Source organism: Papaver somniferum, chromosome 4 (assembly GCF_003573695.1).
Source record: "Papaver somniferum cultivar HN1 chromosome 4, ASM357369v1, whole genome shotgun sequence".
NCBI lineage: Eukaryota > Viridiplantae > Streptophyta > Magnoliopsida > Ranunculales > Papaveraceae > Papaver > Papaver somniferum.
In genome coordinates, this window is record NC_039361.1 from 133,687,932 (window position 1) to 133,705,676 (window position 17,745).

The 17,745-nt window shown below is 35.0% G+C and overlaps 1 long non-coding RNA gene across 1 annotated transcript; it reads right to left on the reverse strand.

The window, feature by feature from the left end:
* Positions 1-1,193: 1,193 nt before the first annotated feature.
* On the reverse strand, positions 1,194-4,512 carry LOC113276631. The gene is made up of 3 exons (XR_003324581.1): positions 4,359-4,512; positions 3,890-4,183; positions 1,194-1,484 (listed from the first exon to the last, which is right to left on the reverse strand). It is a non-coding gene; the product is annotated as an uncharacterized LOC113276631 (long non-coding RNA).
* Between the last annotated feature and the right edge of the window lie 13,233 nt (positions 4,513-17,745).

Here is a 17,745-nt window from a genome sequence, read left to right on the forward strand (position 1 = left end):
GCTAGTTTATGCATTGACTTATAATTTAATCTAAGTCTACCATGCAAAACATTCAAATACACACAAAATATTAAAAATGTTCACTTCATCAATTTTCCTTTAAGCTTATATAAACCCTAAGTCATATAACCGACGCCTGAAAAATCCGTTCCCTTAGTTACGACAAGTTTTTTAAATTTCAGTTGAGCTTAATTAAATTTCCTCATAGATCTTACTCTTACTCATTCAATCTTCAAACTCTCAGTTTTTGATTCTCAAAGCAATTGCAGAAGAAGAACAGGGGAAAGAGAGAAAAGAAAAAGAAGAAGGAAGAAGAAAAAGAAAGAAAAGGAGAAAAAGATAACCGAAGGCGGAAATCTTTTTAGATTTAGTTGTTTTAACGGAGGTACTATCAGAGTCTTATGGGTGTGAACAACACTTAACAGATGTTAATAAAGTACAGTTAAGTTTTTGGTGTAAACCAAGTGTAAGTTATTAATTAGGTGTAAATACTCACGTAAGTTTTGTATACCTACGTTTTCCCTAACGGCGTTATTAACGGTCAGTTAAATATAGGGTGTAAACAGAGTGTAATCCAATTTTTAATGTCTCAACCAATAGAGTACCGCCACTTGTCCTCTCCAGAATTGTTGTAGTTGAAAGCTTTTATCTAATTTAATTCGAGAGGGGTGTCACACTCACCGTGCGACGTGGGGCTCATATGACTTGGTGTTTTAAAGGAGTGGAGATTTTGATCTCAGAATCTATTTTTCTCCTGTTTTAAAGGCTAATAAATTTGCGGCATTAGCTTGTTGAGCAGTTGTGGTTAACCAGTTGTGTGATCCGGAAAGCACTTGCATTCAGTATCATTTCAGCCGTATCCTTACCAAGCAGTTGTGCTTTTCACCATTTGTACTCCCGAGTCCTGATACTCCTCTACCCAGGATTTGTATGGAATGGTTTGCTAAACCACACCCCTCCCAGTGTTTCAATGAGCTGAACACTGATGCAATGGATTCAACTAAATCGACTAAAGACCTGAAAATGTTGAAGAGACCATGAAAAGTTATTCAACTAGGCAGTTGCTTTGGAACAAAGTTCAAAATCTCTGAATGGGCCAGTTTGGTACTGGTTTCTAAGTTTCTAACCATACTAAAGTAAGCTCTGATAATAAAACTAGAAGAAAGGAAAAAGAAAATAAAGAAAGCTAGCAGATCGTTCAACACAACAATTTGATTTTGGGTATTTGAGTCGAAAACCAAGGACAACAGAACACTGTTTTACAGAAACTCCAGTCTCGAGTTCTAGTACAGCATTGTACAATAGATGTTCTTCAGAATATTATTAGCAACAAATGAAACTTTAAACAGTGAAGAAACTTCGGCTTTCACCCAACACAGAACACGACTTTGATTCCGCAGTGTACAACTAGTAAAAACAATCGACATTCTCATTCCATTACATATAGCTCCATGTCATTCTGCACATCCAGAGCGCATCTTCTCCTGCAGCAAATCATTTTAGTTAAACATATATCAAATCGCTAAGATGTGACAAGGACAATGTTATTGTAGTTATCTACCCCGTAAAGAAATGTGGTTGACTAACACAAAGAATTTCCTAACTACAAAAATAATATGACGTTCTCTACATTGAAAAGCTAGGTCTGAACTAAAATCAGATACTGGTCTCTAGTAGACTGACCTTCTTATTCAAATCATAATTGTAAGTTTCAACATGTTGAAGTAGCAAGACTGCTTCCAACACTGAAGCAAGAGAACATAATCACAATTAGTAAATGACGAGTAAATATCAAAAACCACATTCGTGGAAAGAAAATTAACGGTTCCAAAAATCTAGAGAAGCATATGGTTTCACGAGCCCTTGCTCGAGATGTCTATTTAAGTTATATCCTGGTTTGAAGTTGTAAATATTGACTACTTGCTGGCAGTCACATATTTATACAGTCAAAGGCTTGTTCACAATCAAGAGATTACAGAACTCGAGGTTTCATTGCCTCTTTTTCCTAGTTTAGTTAAAAGACGAAGGAGGAAGCGACCCAGTCAAGATCCAGTAAAGAAAATTCAGAAGGCCCTCTCCCGAGCTTCTCCTCTCTGTTGGACCAGCAAGGAACTCGGTTATCGGTCAAGCCAACTTTCTTGCTTTAAACAGAAGCTCTGGTTATCCCTAATTTGGTTTACCTAGAGACAGCACTGATTTACAGCATATTCATCTTATCTTTTTATATATATTCTTAGTGCAGAATCAAAAGTTAGACGGAAACTCGATAACATACTCCTATCTGTTTTCTCGTTTCGATCTAGACAAGAATTGCAATATTCCTCACTAATTAAGTTTCAGTCAGAAAGCGATTTTAGAAAATAGGCAGACTTGAGACAAATATATAACAGATTTGGAACCTTACAATCGAAAATAGAAGTCTCCTGTTATACTCATTTTTGAAGTACTGACATGGTTATTCTTTGTAATTAAAGTGAAGCTTCATTGATTGGAACAGTTGAACTCCTGGGTTGCAGAAATACTGGCATAGGCCAATACCGGTAGCTTCCGAGAATCAGGTATGACAATTTGAAGACACAGGCGCAGGCCCACATCGTGTATATCATTGCTAACACGAGCTTTATTTTTCCACCACAGAATAGGTTTTCTTACATACACATTTTGTGGTGGAAAAATAAAGCTCACAATAGCTTTATGATGATGATAGTAAGAGTGAAGCAGTAGATAAAACTTATTCATTTCACTCTCTAAAGGCTGTTTTACCAGACAGTAGAATTCCTTAGGTGGGAAGGAAGCACTATACATAACATAGCCTAACATACACATTTTGTGGTAGAAACATAAAGCTCAAGTTAGTCCTATGATGACAGTAAGAGTGGGGGCAGTGGATAAAACTTATTCATTTTACTGTCTACAGGCTGTTAAATGAGATGGTAGAATTCTCTAGATGGGAAGGAAGCTTCAACTATACAAAGCCATTATTCCTTAACCAGAAGTGACATACTACGGATTGCATCTGCAGATTTTAGTAACAAGGAAGGAAATTGGGGCAACAAGAAGAACAATCGGCAATCCTGAAGTTAATTCTCTGAAATCAAGGTACAAGGAATGACAAGCTTAAACTCAAGATACGGGCATATATCACAAGGTATGTAATCAATTTATAGATTTTATTCTGAACACTTGCCTATTAATAATGTAGCAACTGTGAATATCCTAGATCACTTAATCATCTTAGAACCGGTGGTGTACGTAGACAGCTAGATTAGATCCACAATTTAGTAATAATATACGAGGATACAAATCTTTAGGAACTTCTATTATTTCAACTAAAATAATCAAACCAAAAACTAAAGAAACAAGGAATACAAAGTGAAACGTTTGTTATTATGCAATATCGAGACTAGCCTCACAAAAAAACAGTATACAATACATAACTAAAATGTTTCGGTAAATGAATGTTTTAAAAATTTGTTATGTGCTTCCTTTTTCTATAGAAAATTGACCCATAATCAAAGTTTATAACATGGTTTCAAAAACAATCTTAAGTTGTGCCCAACAGCTCAATATCAGTAACTGTTTCTACCTCTTGTTTTATAAGACAAGGAACAATTCAAAAGCCTTGGGTCCATAAAACACAATGTGTATAACTAACTTTCTGCCTTGAACCCTTTATCTATTAAATCCATTTTACTCAAGGTTTGGCACCTCCTACTCAAGTGCCATTCTAATTCCAGAGCAAGGCTTCCCATACTCCCAGGTAAAAAGCCTACCACCATTGCCCATGACAACACAGTAACTAACTAGCAATAACAACAAAAACATCATATTACAAATTTCGCAGCTAACTAAGAGATGACAAATACATTCAAGTCAAAAAGAAACTGACCATTTAGGGTGATTTGCCAAGTTTAGTAGTCTTATCTTCAAGGAGATCATCATAAGGATCCCTTCGTCCTGGAACTTGACTAATCTGAGCATCCCAAGCCATTTGTGAGTTATGACGCTCGAAAGTCCAAAACCCATAAGGACGAATAGGTAAACTCCACATTTCTTTGGTCTTCTTACATTGATCCTTAACTGCATAAACATGTTCTCGGAACTTACGATCCCTCTCTTGTGGATCTTCCATTAACCTCAGTACTAAATTCTCAGCGAACTCCATAATAAATCCCATCTCTACCTGCCCATTATAAAAAATAATGAAATTCAATTTCAAAGATTTACAATGTAAAAACCCTAGATTTGTCGAATAACTTCATTAATGAAATTGTAAGCCAAATTAAACAGTCATACTAACCTTGCCACTAAAATCAGAAAAATTTAAGTCTAGATCGAAATAAAAGGGATACAATTACCTGATGATTTTGTGCCGAAGAAGAAAAATGAAGCCCTTTTTTTTTTCCTTCGAGTGTTTTTCCGGAGAAGATTAAAATCTCTTTGAAATATGAGGAGACCGTTTTTTAAGTGTATGACAAGGGACATAGAGTTAGCTGTAAGGATTGTTTTAGATCGTACATGTATTTTAGCTGAAAAGTAGTCATTCGATCTTTTCCGGATCATTCCAACCAAGCTTTTGTGCACAGCATGTTTTTGGGACATTTTGACTTCCCACTTAGCAGGTTTTTTTTTTTTGTTTTTTTTCGAAACATGAAATTTTTTAAGGGAAAAATATCGTTTGGTCCTTTTTTAGGTGAGTCCATGTCAGTTTGGTTCTTTGGAAAAACTCCTTTACTATTTAGTCCGTAATTATTTAAAAATATTGAATAGACAAAAGTACCCTTCTGTGTTAATTTCTATTTATTTTTTTGTAGCAGTTCGTTCTTCAAAATGAATTCCTGTTGATTTCTACTTATTTTTTCAAAAATCACCTAAAAAAACCAGTGTGCATTCCAGAAAATGAACTCCATATAAAAACCTAAAGAAAACAGAGTTCATTCCAGAAATGAACTCCATATAAAAACCTAAGAAAACAGAGTTCATTCCAGAAAATGAACTCCATATAAAAACCTAGAAAAACAGAGTTCATTTCAGAAATGAACTCCATATAAAAACCTAAAAATACATAGTTCATTCCAGAAATGAACTCCATATAAAAACCTAAAAAACCCAGAGTTCATTCCAGAAATGAGCTCCATATAAAAACCTAAAAAAACAGAGTTCATTTATGGAATGAACTCCATATAAAAACCTAAAAAAAAAAACAGAGTTCATTCCAGAAATGAACTCCATATAAAAACCTAAAAAAGCAGAGTTCATTTCTGAAATGAACTCCATATAAAAACCTAAAAAAATGACGAAAAGACACACAAATCTTCATCTTCTTCATCATCTCCATCGTCTTCAACAGCAGCAACAACAAGATAAAGATCTAAAAATCAAGATCTTCAACACCAGCAGCAAGACAAGATCGTCATCTTCATCTTCAACACGAGCAGCAAGACACGAGTTCATTCTTTTCAGATCTGATATTAGTTCATCCTTCACAGCAAACATCAACATCGTCGTCTTTATCTTCATCATATTCATCTTCATCTTCAACACAAGTATCATCTTCATCATCTTCGTCGTCTTCAACAGCAATAGCACCAAACAAACCCTAAAAACTCTGTTGTCTTCAACATCACGAGTTCGTCTTCAAACATCATCACGAGTTCATCTTCAAAACAACAACAACAAAAACACATCATCACGAGTTCGTCGTCGTTTTTATAAAGATTCATCATCTTCAACCGCAGCAGCAGATCAAGAAAAGCAAGGTTCATCTTCAACAACAACAGGGAAAAGAAAATTCTAGAGCAAAGATATTCTAGATCTGAAAAACAAGAAGAGAGAGAAAGTAAAAATAAAATAAGATTTTTTCAAGATTTTTTTCTATATATGTGGTCCCAAAAGGATATTTATGTCACCACACATGACATTTACATCATACATGACGTCACCTTAGGACCAAACTATAATTTTTAGGACCAAATTATAACTTATTTTTCCAAAAAGGACCAAACAGACAGTTGACTGAGTCAAATGGACCAAACTCATCCTAATATATTATTTTTAGGACCTATTGGTATTTCCTACATTTTTTAAACTAGTAAGGAATTGTTACATTATTAAACTAGTAACGCATTGTTACACGAGGGTATACAATACCCCTAGATTCATCAATTACAATTTGATAGTTAAGCCATGAATCAGCAGCAACATGATAATGGAGTAGGAATGCAGGATAACAGTCTTCGGATCAGATTTGCATCGGAGGTGGATGTTGGAGTTGAAGGTCAAAAGGCCTTCGGTCAATATTTCCACAAGAAAAGTTGTATGTTTGATGGACACATCGGTGTCCACAGGAACTTAGATGGTGGTGTAAGGGTTCGAAGCAATTGAATGAAGTTGCTAGTCATGCTTTTGTATCTTGATGCTGCGTAGAATCTCCCGATTGATATACACATACTTCTTTGTGCTTCAGATTGATGCATAACTTGACATTGATTCAGTAGCTTTGGTTTAGTCTTGGGGTAGAATTCGATCTCCGCCCTTGAAGTATTAATGTTAATAGTGTTAATAATGCTATTATGAAGTTACTAAAAACTAAAAAGATAATGTTAGAGCACCGCTCGGTCGAACTCGCAAGCGTTTCTATCTCAAGCTTGTTTTTCAAGTTCAATTGATCAAAACTATACACTTGATTTCTAGTCTACTTATATCTATGTCTCCGATTATGATAGAATGTCTAGTTGAGCTTTCGACTTCACGGCGTTCACCAATTAAAGATGAAGATCTACTGAGGAGCTTGGAGGAACTTCATCAACAAAAGGTATGTGGAGACTAAAATTATCTATCACTCAAAAGTCTATTTTATTCTATCTGCTAATGAGATAATGTCGTATAGTTATATAGACTTTTATATTATACACATTTGATACTTCGATCCGAGTTTATCTCGCTTATCTATTTCTCGAAGTATGTTGATAAGCACGTAAGTGCGATACATTTACACCCATAACTGCATTAGCTAGGACTCATTATTTTACTAATAATATTGTTTTAAGGATTTTGTAGGAAATACAAGTAAATCTGGTAACCCGAAGAATAAAACGGCTGAAACTTGACTTATGCGCGTATTTGACCAATCAGAGCCGGTCTAAGAGATAATGGCTAATGGAATGATATTAGGCTTCGAATTAATTGGGATAATATTTTGTTCGTGGTGGAATTACAAGAATATGGCGACATTAATTAACTTCATTTCTACTTATTATACTGGTTTTGTTTCCATTTCTTTTCTTTAGTGGATTATACAATGCATGGAATGTGATTTACTACTGAGCACCAAATGTGGAAGATCTTTGAAGAGAGTATATAAAGAAATGGAAAAGATCACGTGACAGATTCTTTGAGATATGATTCAAATGGGTAAAGTGACGACAAAAGATATATACATTCATTATTTATGATATTTTGGATGTGTAATAATATCTTTGGACTTTTGGGAAGTAGACAGTGGTTATATAATTGGAGTGTCAACCATGTAACTAGGGGTTCTCGGTTGGGTCTATTCGAGGAGATACAACAAGAGAGGAAGACGATCATTTACCGGGTGACAACGGTGATATCGATTTATTATTTCTTTGTCTTGTAATTTATTTTTATGGGTTTTGAGAAATCCATTTATATGGTGTGCTAGATTTTGTAACTAGGGTTCATGGAGAAAACTACTTTGAGCATAGACCATTGTGAAATAAATTGGAATTATTTTGGTATTAGGCTATAAAAATGAATCTTCAAGTCTATAATTTTGTTTATTGATTTTATTATAATATGAGTTGTTGTACACCGGCTTTGTATGATACATTAGCCTAAATTCATAAATTCATGTAGTTTGCAATTATATTTGTTAGTATTTGATAATTCATGCTTAGGTTAATCTTTTAATGGGTTATGCTTAGACGAAGCAAATAATAATTGTGAATCTATAAATTATGTTTTCGATAATTCTCTCGTCATTATAATTTGATAGGTCATGCTTAGAAATTTGATGGGCTATACTTAGGAGATGCGAGTTTAATATCCGAGATTATATCAATAATAGGTGGTGCAATAGAACAAATCTATAAACACATATTTGGAATTAGAGTTCTTTTCGTTGCATAATTATAAATAGTAGTGAAATCCGTAGACCCTGGTTACCGACTCTCTTTCTCATTGTATTTAATTAGTTTTCTTTTGTTTTCATTCTTTTTAAATCCTTAATTCCAAGAATCCAAAAATATCATATCTTAATTGGTTAGTCGATTAGGAGTATTGATTGCAGTATTTCCACTGCTCCCTGTGGGTTCGACCCGTACTTGCCTCTGTCTACTAGTTAGACACCGTGCGATTGCGGTTATCACATATAGGGTACTTCCAGAATCCCATCAATTTTTGGCGCCGCTTCCGGGGAGCGGTTGTGGAATATTGTAATTGGTATTTTTTACATATTTTTTTTCTCTTCTGTACATATCTTATTTTTCTTTTATTTTTATATTTTCTTTTAGTTCTTTTTACGTAGATTATTTGATTTTTTTTCTTAGGTACATTAGTCTGAAGAGCGGTGATTTGAGTCAACAACAGGCCTAAAGTAAGTACTTGATATTCTCACAAAGCTTTTACAAGGTGAGTTATTGGGAAAATTTTACTTTGTATAATGGTTTTCAGTGAGTTGACTTCTTTTATAGCTTTTTGGAATCTTATAAAAATAGCTGAGACAGAGGAGCCATCTGATCTTTCACATGAGGAGTATGCATATGCACCTTCTCATTATCAAGAACCTGCCAAGTGTGTAAATAATGATTGAAATTATTCTCATTGGTATGATCATTTCGGACCTTGTGAAGGTTATGATCGTTACCAACCTTACCCTGGTTATGAGCCACAATTTGTTGATTCCAATTATTATTCATACACTTCTCTGTCACAGTATGGGAGAGATGATTTATCTTACTGTGACCCATCTGCATCGCAACTATCTTAGTTAGAACGCCTCAATATTGACATTGCTGAACAGACCAAAGCTAATGAGTTATTTTTTTTCGAGCTTAGTAAAAGCCATGATTATATTGCTCAACTTGCTGAACAAAATGCTTTATCGATTGCTCAACTAACGCAGTCGGTAAAAGATTGTGGTCTTATCGAGGAGACAAGTTTTAATTTTTCTAGTACTCTTGATATTTATGATGAAACCGCTTTAGATAATGAATCAATGTGTATGGAGAATGATGATGAACTTGATAGTTGTGATCATAGGAATAGAGACATTGTTATACCAAGTGAAGGTGGTGTATTTAGTCCAACTCCTGATCGTGTTTATGATCACTCGCCTATTCAAAAGGATGAGTTTAGGACTGAGGACACCATTTTTTTAGACGGTGGGACATATCAGTGCTATAACAATGATGCTTATGAAGAGTGCGTTAATTCTGAAGAAACTATAGTTAAGTCTAACGACTTAGAGACATTACACTCTATCTATAAGGTTTCTTTTAATCATATTTATTGTGATATTCCTATTGATTCCTTGGTTGATGATGATTTAGTACAGGTTTGCAAATCTAATGGAGAAGCTAATATACCTAGAATTGTTAGCACAACTTTTCGGAAGATTCCTAATTTTGGATTAGAACTGCGTGCTTCTCCAGTATTACTAGATTATTTTGCATCTCGTGACTTCTCTTTGCCTGTGCATGTCTCCCAAATGGTTTCAGTTCCCACCCACAGTGAACCACTTGGGTGGGTAATTCTTGTTACTGAACAATTCATCCTATGCAAAAACAAGGTATGTGGGCAGCTTTTTCCTTTTGATAATCTCTATATCTTTACGTTGCTACAACGAAGATCTGAGGTTATCACTGGTTGTATATGTTGTTCTTTGGGTTGATCCCCAACTATTTAGGTTGTTGATATATGGAGAATCCTTTATGTATATTCCAGTAGGTAATTCTATTTTCTTATTTTCTTTATTTGTTTATTGTCACATATTATGAATTTCCCATCTTAAATTTTATGTTGGATGACTCAATTACATTGAGGACAATGTAATGTTTAAGTGTGGGGGAGTGGTTAACTTTTTCATTTTTCTTTTTCAGGAATTTTCTTACAATTTATGACCAGCTGTGGAGTGGGTCTATTGCAGGTTTGCAAGTATATTATGACCAGCTGTGTAGCGGGTCTAAAAACAAAAAAAGATGATCAGCTGTGTAGCGAGTCTTAAAAAAATATATCATCATGGTTTTTAGGGTTATGACCAGCTGTGTAGCGGGTATAAAAAAAAAGATGATCAGTTGTGTAGCGGGTCTTAAAAAAATAAAAAAAAATATATCATCATGGTTTTTAGGGTTATGACCAGCTGTGTAGCGGGTCTTGTGTATGGTATTTATCATGACCAGCTGTGTAGCGGGTCTTTTGTATGGTATTTTCTATGACCAGCTGTGTAGCGGGTCTTGGTATGGTATTTCAAATTTTCATTTTATGACCAGCTGTGTAGCGGATCTAATTCTCTCTTATGATATGACCAGCTGTGTTGCGGGTCAATTTTTTTATTTTGCTCGGGACTAGCAAAATGCAAGTGTGGGGGAATTGATAAGCACGTAAGTGCGATACATTTACACCCATAACTGCATTAGCTAGGACTCATTATTTTACTAATAATATTGTTTTAAGGCTTTTGTAGGAAATACAAGTAAATCTGGTAACCAGAAGAATAAAATGGCTGAAACTAGACTTATGCGCGTATTTGACCAATCAGAGCTGGTCAAAGAAATATGGACGGTCGTGGCTAATGGAATGATATTAGGCTTCGAATTAATTGGGCATAATTTTTTGTTCGTGGTGGAATTACAAGAATATGGCGACATTAATTAACTTCATTTCTACTTACTATACTGGTTTTGTTTCCATTTCATTTCTTTAGTGGATTATACAATGCATGGAATGTGATTTACTACTGAGCACTAAATGTGGAAGATCTTTGAAGAGAGTATATAAAGAAATGGAAAAAGTCACGTGAAAGATTCTTTGAAATATGATTCAAATGGGTAAAGTGACGACAAAAGATATATACATTCCTTATTTATGATATTTTGGATGTGTAATCATATCTTTGGACTTTTGGGAAGTAGACAGTGGTTATATAATTGGAGTGTCAACCATGTAACTAGGGGTTCTCGGTTGGGTATATTCGAGGAGATACAACAAGAGAGGAAGACGATCATTTACCGGGTGACAGCGGTGATGTCGGTTTATTATTTCTTTCTTTTGTAATTTATTTTTATGGGTTTTGAGAAATCCATTTATATGGTGTGCTAGATTTTGTAACTAGGGTTCATGGATAAAACTACTTTGAGCATAGACCATTGTGAAATAAATTGAAATTATTTTGGTATTAGGCTATAAAAATGAATCTTGAAGTCTATAATTTTGTTTATTGATTTTATTATAATATGAGTTGTTGCACACCGGCTTTGTATGATACATTAGCCTAAATTCATAAATTCATGTAGTTTGCAATTATATTTGTTAGTATTTGATAATTCATGTTTAGGTTAATCTTTTAATGGGTTATGCTTAGACGAAGCAAATAATAATTGTAAATCTATAAATTATGTTTTCGATAATTCTCTCGTCATTATAATTTGATAGGTCATGCTTAGAAATTTGATGGCATATACTTAGGAGATGCGAGTTTATGATCCGAGATTATATCAATAATAGGTGGTACAATATAACAAATTTATAAACACATATTTGGAATTAGAGTTCTTTTCGGTGCATAATTATAAATAGTAGTGGAATCCGAAGACCCTGGTTACCGACTCTCTTTCTCATTGTATTTAATTAGTTTTCTTTTGTTTTCATTCTTTTTAAATCCTTAATTCCAAAAATCCAAATATATCATATCTTGATTGGTTAGTCGATTAGGAGTATTGATTCCAGTATTTCCACCGCTCCATGTGGATTCGACCCGTACTTGCCTCTGTCTACTAGTTAGACACCGTGCGATTGCGGTTATCACATATAGGGTTCTTCCAGAATCCCATCATATGTGTTGGAAGCTTTTTGCTTTAGCTATGTTCATCATATTCTTAACGAGTTAAGTTAGAAACAATTTATTTGTTGGAAACTAAATATTAAGTTAAAAGATGATCATGTGAAAATTACCTTGGACATCTTATATGATTTGTGTGAGCCAGTCATTTGATGTTAACTTGGGAAGTTTCCTATTGATCATTCGATCACTTGAAAATTACTTAAAGCTAATGGTATGTGTAAAATTACTATTGTCGTCTTATAAGGATGTTTCAATGATTGAAATGAGAGTTTAGAACAAATACCCATGTCTGGGTGCAACACGGTATGCATACATAGTATGCGAACTGTTTTGTAATTATTCAGGTTTGGAACTCTTGTTCACGTACCTAGTATGCGAACGGATTTACCAGAGAAGGTCCGGAACTCTTGTTTGCGTACCTAGTATGCGAACGGGTTTACCTGAGTTGGGTCTGGGACGGTTGTTCGTGAACCGGGTTTGCGAACGACTTGACTTGGCCAAGGTCCGGAGTTGCTGTTCGCGTGCCTGGCTTGCGAACACAGTGCTTAAGTTCTAAAATCGGTAATGTATGATTCTCATACTCATGAACTAAAACATTTATGAATTAAGGAATACAATCTTTGCAAACCATGGTTTAATGTTCATGAATTGATTCTTGTATAAGTACTTTTTACGGTTACGAATCAGTGCGATTTTGTTTCAGTTTGTTCATATATATTTCTATGAGATAGTGAACAATTGATAAACTCCATGTGAAACACAATTAGATTCATTTGATTATCTTTCATGATTGATTGATCATCATATTTGGTCTAGAAGTGTTAGATGAATATGGTTAAGACAAAAGTGTTCATATGGCTAACTTAGGTTAATAATTATTGAGCCAACTCGATATACATTTTTAGGTACGGTTACCCATATCTAAATATAAGTACATTTTATTTGTGTGTAACAAGCTAATACCATCTAACGATGGAGATTGATTGTGAAAAACCGGGGGTCTAACAACCTCACCCAATATTTCGCTTAGCAATCTGTATGGACTAACTCCAATATACTTACAAGAGAATTAACTAGACAGTTAGACTCAATCTTAAGAAAAGTATATTAAAGAGTTATATCTCAATCTCTCAATTCAATCCGCAATCAAACAAATAATAATTTGCGAGCACGATTGAATATAAGAGAGATAACTTGAATGGTACCAAAGACCAATGTTCAAGGATCAATAAATTTCAATCAACAACCAAAGGTTGGATTTACCAATTGATCGATTCAACGCACAACATGTGATATTTCAATTATATAACAAAATATAATGTGGAAAAGAACTAACACAGACACCAGAAGTTTTGTTAATGAGGAAACCGCAAATGCAGAAAAACCCCGGGACCTAGTCCAGATTTGAACAACACATTGTATTAACCCGCTACAGACACTAGCCTACCACAAAGATAACTTCGATCTGGACTGTAGTTGGACCCTAATCAATCTCACACTGATTCAAGGTACAGTTGCATTCCTTGCATCTTTGATCCCAGCAGGATACTATGCACTTGATTTCCTTAGCTGATCTCACCCACAACTAATAATTGCTACGACTCAAAGTCGAAGACTTGATAAAAAAAAATTGTATCACATAAAAAAGTCTATAGTAATAGATAAATCTGTCTCCCACAGATATACCTACGAGTTTTGTTTCGTCTTTTGATAAATCAAGGTGAACATGAACCAATTGATATACCAGACTTATATTCCCGAAGAACAATCTATAAATATCAATCACCTCACAATAGTATTAATCGATTAACGAAAGAAGATATTATGGAATCACAAACGATAAGACGAAGGTGTTTGTGACTACTTTTCTATCTTGCCTATCGGAGATATAAATCTTAAGCCATCTTACGATTGTACTCAATCACGATAGAAAACAGCAAGATCAGATCAAGCAACTACATAGAAAATAGTTGGGTCTGGCTTCACAATCCCAATGAAGTCTTTAAGTCGTTAACTTACAGGATTTCGCGAAAAACCTAAGGTTAAAGGAGAATCGACTCTAGCTTATGCAACTAGTATCACAAATGAGTTATGGGGATTAGGTTCCCAAGTTGCTAGAGTTCTCCTTTATATAGTCTCCAAATCAGGGTTTGCAATCTTAGTTACCTTGGAAACAAAGCATTCAATATTCACCGTTAGATGAAAATGTAATTAGATTCAAGCTAATATGTTTCAACCGTCAGATCGAACTTAGCTTGTTATACACAAATGAAATGTAACCTCATTTAGGTTTGAGTAAACGTACCTAAACGTGTACACTTAGTTGGTTCAACAATAGTTAACCAATGGTTAGCCATATGAGCACTTTCATATCAAACTTATTCATCTTCACCATAACTAGTTCAAATGACTCAAATGAACTAGTTAGAAAGTTGTTCAATTGCTTAGATATTATAGAAGTATACAAGACATAATCGAAGCAAAATCGATTTTGATTCACTCGAATTAATTCATGAGCATTATAGCCACGGTTTGCAAAGATTGCATTCCTTATTATATAAATGTTTTAGTTCAAGAACAAACCGATTTTAGAAAGTAACCTACCTAAGTATGCAAACGGGTACACATACTTAAGTAACCGGATTGAGTTTGTTTTTCACTTTCAAACTCCAGCAGAAATTCACGGACGTGAACTTTCCGCTAGTATGCGTACGGGTACGCATACTTACCCGGATTTCCAACAACCGCTGGTACGCGTACGACTACGCATACTTTGGGTTCCCGGTTTTGGACTTTCACACAAATGTGAGAACACACTATGTTTATATCCAAAGATGGTTATATGTTCTAAACTCTCATTTCAATCATTGAAACTTTCTTAGAGGATGTTATATAGTTGTTATTCACAAACTAATTTTCATCAAAGAGATTTTCAAGTTATTGAAATAGTCAACATGACTTTCGTCACGAGTAAATATGAACTTGGCCAAAGCGAAATCTTACCAACACATATTTCGAGAAATCTTAGCAATACAACTTTTGTCTCAAAATAGGAGATAAAATAGATAGACTTTTGAGTGCTAGATAAGTTTAAGTCTCCACATACCTTTTGTTGATGAAGTTCCACAAGTTCCTTGAGTAGTTCTTCGTCTTCAATCGATGAAGTCCGTGGAGTCTTAGGCTCAACTACACTTAATATCCTAATCCGAGACTTAGCTATAAATAGACTAGAAATCAAGACTTATAGTTTTGGCAACTAAACTTGACAAACAAGCTTGAGATAGGAACGCATGCGAGTTCGACTGAGCAGTGCTCTAACAGATTGCTTAATTTCTAAGCAGACTTAACTTGAATTTTAAATCAGGATTTCATCTAATGGTGAATATTGAATGTTTTATTCGTAAGATATCTTATCTTTGATTGTAAGCAACCATGATTTGAAAGGCTATATAAGAGAGAACTATAGCAACTGGAAAACCCAATCCCGACACTTTCCTGTGTCCTAGTTGCAAACTAGATTCCATTCTCCTCTAACCTAGGTTTTTCCAAAACCCTATTAGGTTAAGGACTTGAAGACTTCACTTGGGATTCGTGAAGCCTGATCAAAATATTCTCTCTGTAGATGTGTATTATGATCTTACTTGTTCTGTCGTATTGAGTTTTATCTTCTGTAAGATTTACTCGAGATTTATCTCCGATATGTAAGATATAAAAAGTAATCACAACAGTTCTTCGTCTCAGACTCTTGTGATTCCGCAATAACATTTTTCTGTTAATCAGTTGGGTTATTGTGAGATTGATATTTCTAGGCTGCTCTTCGGGAGTATAAAACCAGATTATCAATTGGTTCTTGTTCACCTTGATTTATCAAAAGACGAAACAAAAACCGAATAAAGAATAGACATATATGTGGGAGACATATTTGTTTATAAGTCTTCGACTTTGGGTCGTAGCAACTTGTCGTTGCGGGTGAGATCAGCTAAGGGAATCAAGTGCGCGGTATCCAGCGTGGTTCTAGAGGCGTAAGGAACGCGACTATACCTTAATCGGTGTGAGACTTGGTTAGGGATAAACTACATTCTAGTCCGAAGTTAACTTGTAGTAAGATAGTGTCTGTAGCGGCTTAATACAGTGTGGTGTTCAAATATGGACTAGGTCTCGGGGTTTTTCTGCATTTGCGGTTTCCTCATTAATAAAAATTTTGGTGTCTGCGTTATTTCTTTTCCGCATTATAATTGTTTATATAATTGAAATATCACAGGTTGTGCGTTGTCCAATCAGTTGATAAATCTGACCTTGATTTTTGGATAGAACTTGATTGACACTTGGGCATTGGTCTTCGTACCGTCCAAGTTATTTCTCATATCAATCAGGCTCATGGATTTCTATCTGTTCGATTTGCTGAGTGTGTTGATGATAGACACATTTTTGTGTCTAATTTGATCTCAATACTATATATTGTTGGCACTCGATTTTGTACTAATTTTGTTATTTTATGTATTTGTAGGTATTTTTTGGAAATAAATATTTTTGGAAAATTCGGCTCGAAAAGTTGATTTTGGCACCCGGAGGACAAGTGTTTTTCGGACTCTCGCTTTTGTATAAGGGGTAACCTAATTACTAAGGGGCACCCCCAGGTCACCCCAAGGCAGATGCTATTCGCACCCCAGTTCAGGATAGGGGGACACCCTTTCTTCTTCGTTTGAAAACTGAAAATTGGCGGGAAACGAAGAACAGTTCTGCATGATGTTTGATCGAGAAAATGAAGAAGTTGGAATGCGATTCAATCGCTGAAAATTGGCATAAAGATGTGATATGACATAGGGAAGACATTTTTGGCATCTAATTTGATCGACATTGGCTGGAAAGCTCGTTTTAATTCACGAGCTCAAAACAGAGCAACGTGAACTGAACACGAGCTCAATCGTGTTTCTGCTATGCATGGAGTGATGTGGAGGCGCGGGAAATCTTCTGAGGCGTGGAGAAGCTGATTAGGAGCGTACAAGGAGTGAGTTAACGTGTGGAGAATCTAAATTTGGTAATTATTCCTATTTCTGGGCAGCAAAAAAATAATCGAATTAAAGAGAAAATATACGCAATCAATGGTCGGATTTCTTGCTCCAAAACACTATAAATACAAGTATCGGTCATTGGGAAGAGGCTGTCAAGATTTGGGAGAGAGTTAGAGACGTAAAAATCAAAGAGCCAGACGCTGTGAAGAAGTTCCTGCTGCTGCTGGAACTGAAGAACACGAAGAACATTGGACGAGGCAGGAAAGTCGTTAAAAACTGTCGCTTTATTGCGACACTTTTCCACTCCTTTCCGCGAGTGAGTCGTTGTACCAGCAACACTATATCTGTGTCGTTGATTCTGGACGCCTTCTGTGGGTCGCAAAATCCTGTTTTATACTATTTACTTATCTTTCTCTTCATTGTAAAACACTTTTGAGCATCAATGAAATTCTTTGAGAGGTTTTCCAATATGATGAGCGACTAATTCCCTCGTAACCAAGGCAATGGAGGAAGCCATTCACGCAACATAAATGAGTAACTATTTCATTTAATTATATAATTCACCTAATCGCTGCTTTTGCAGAGTTTTAAATTATTTAAATGATTGTCTTAATTATTTGTTATTCAGTTTGATAGGTTATACTTGGTTAA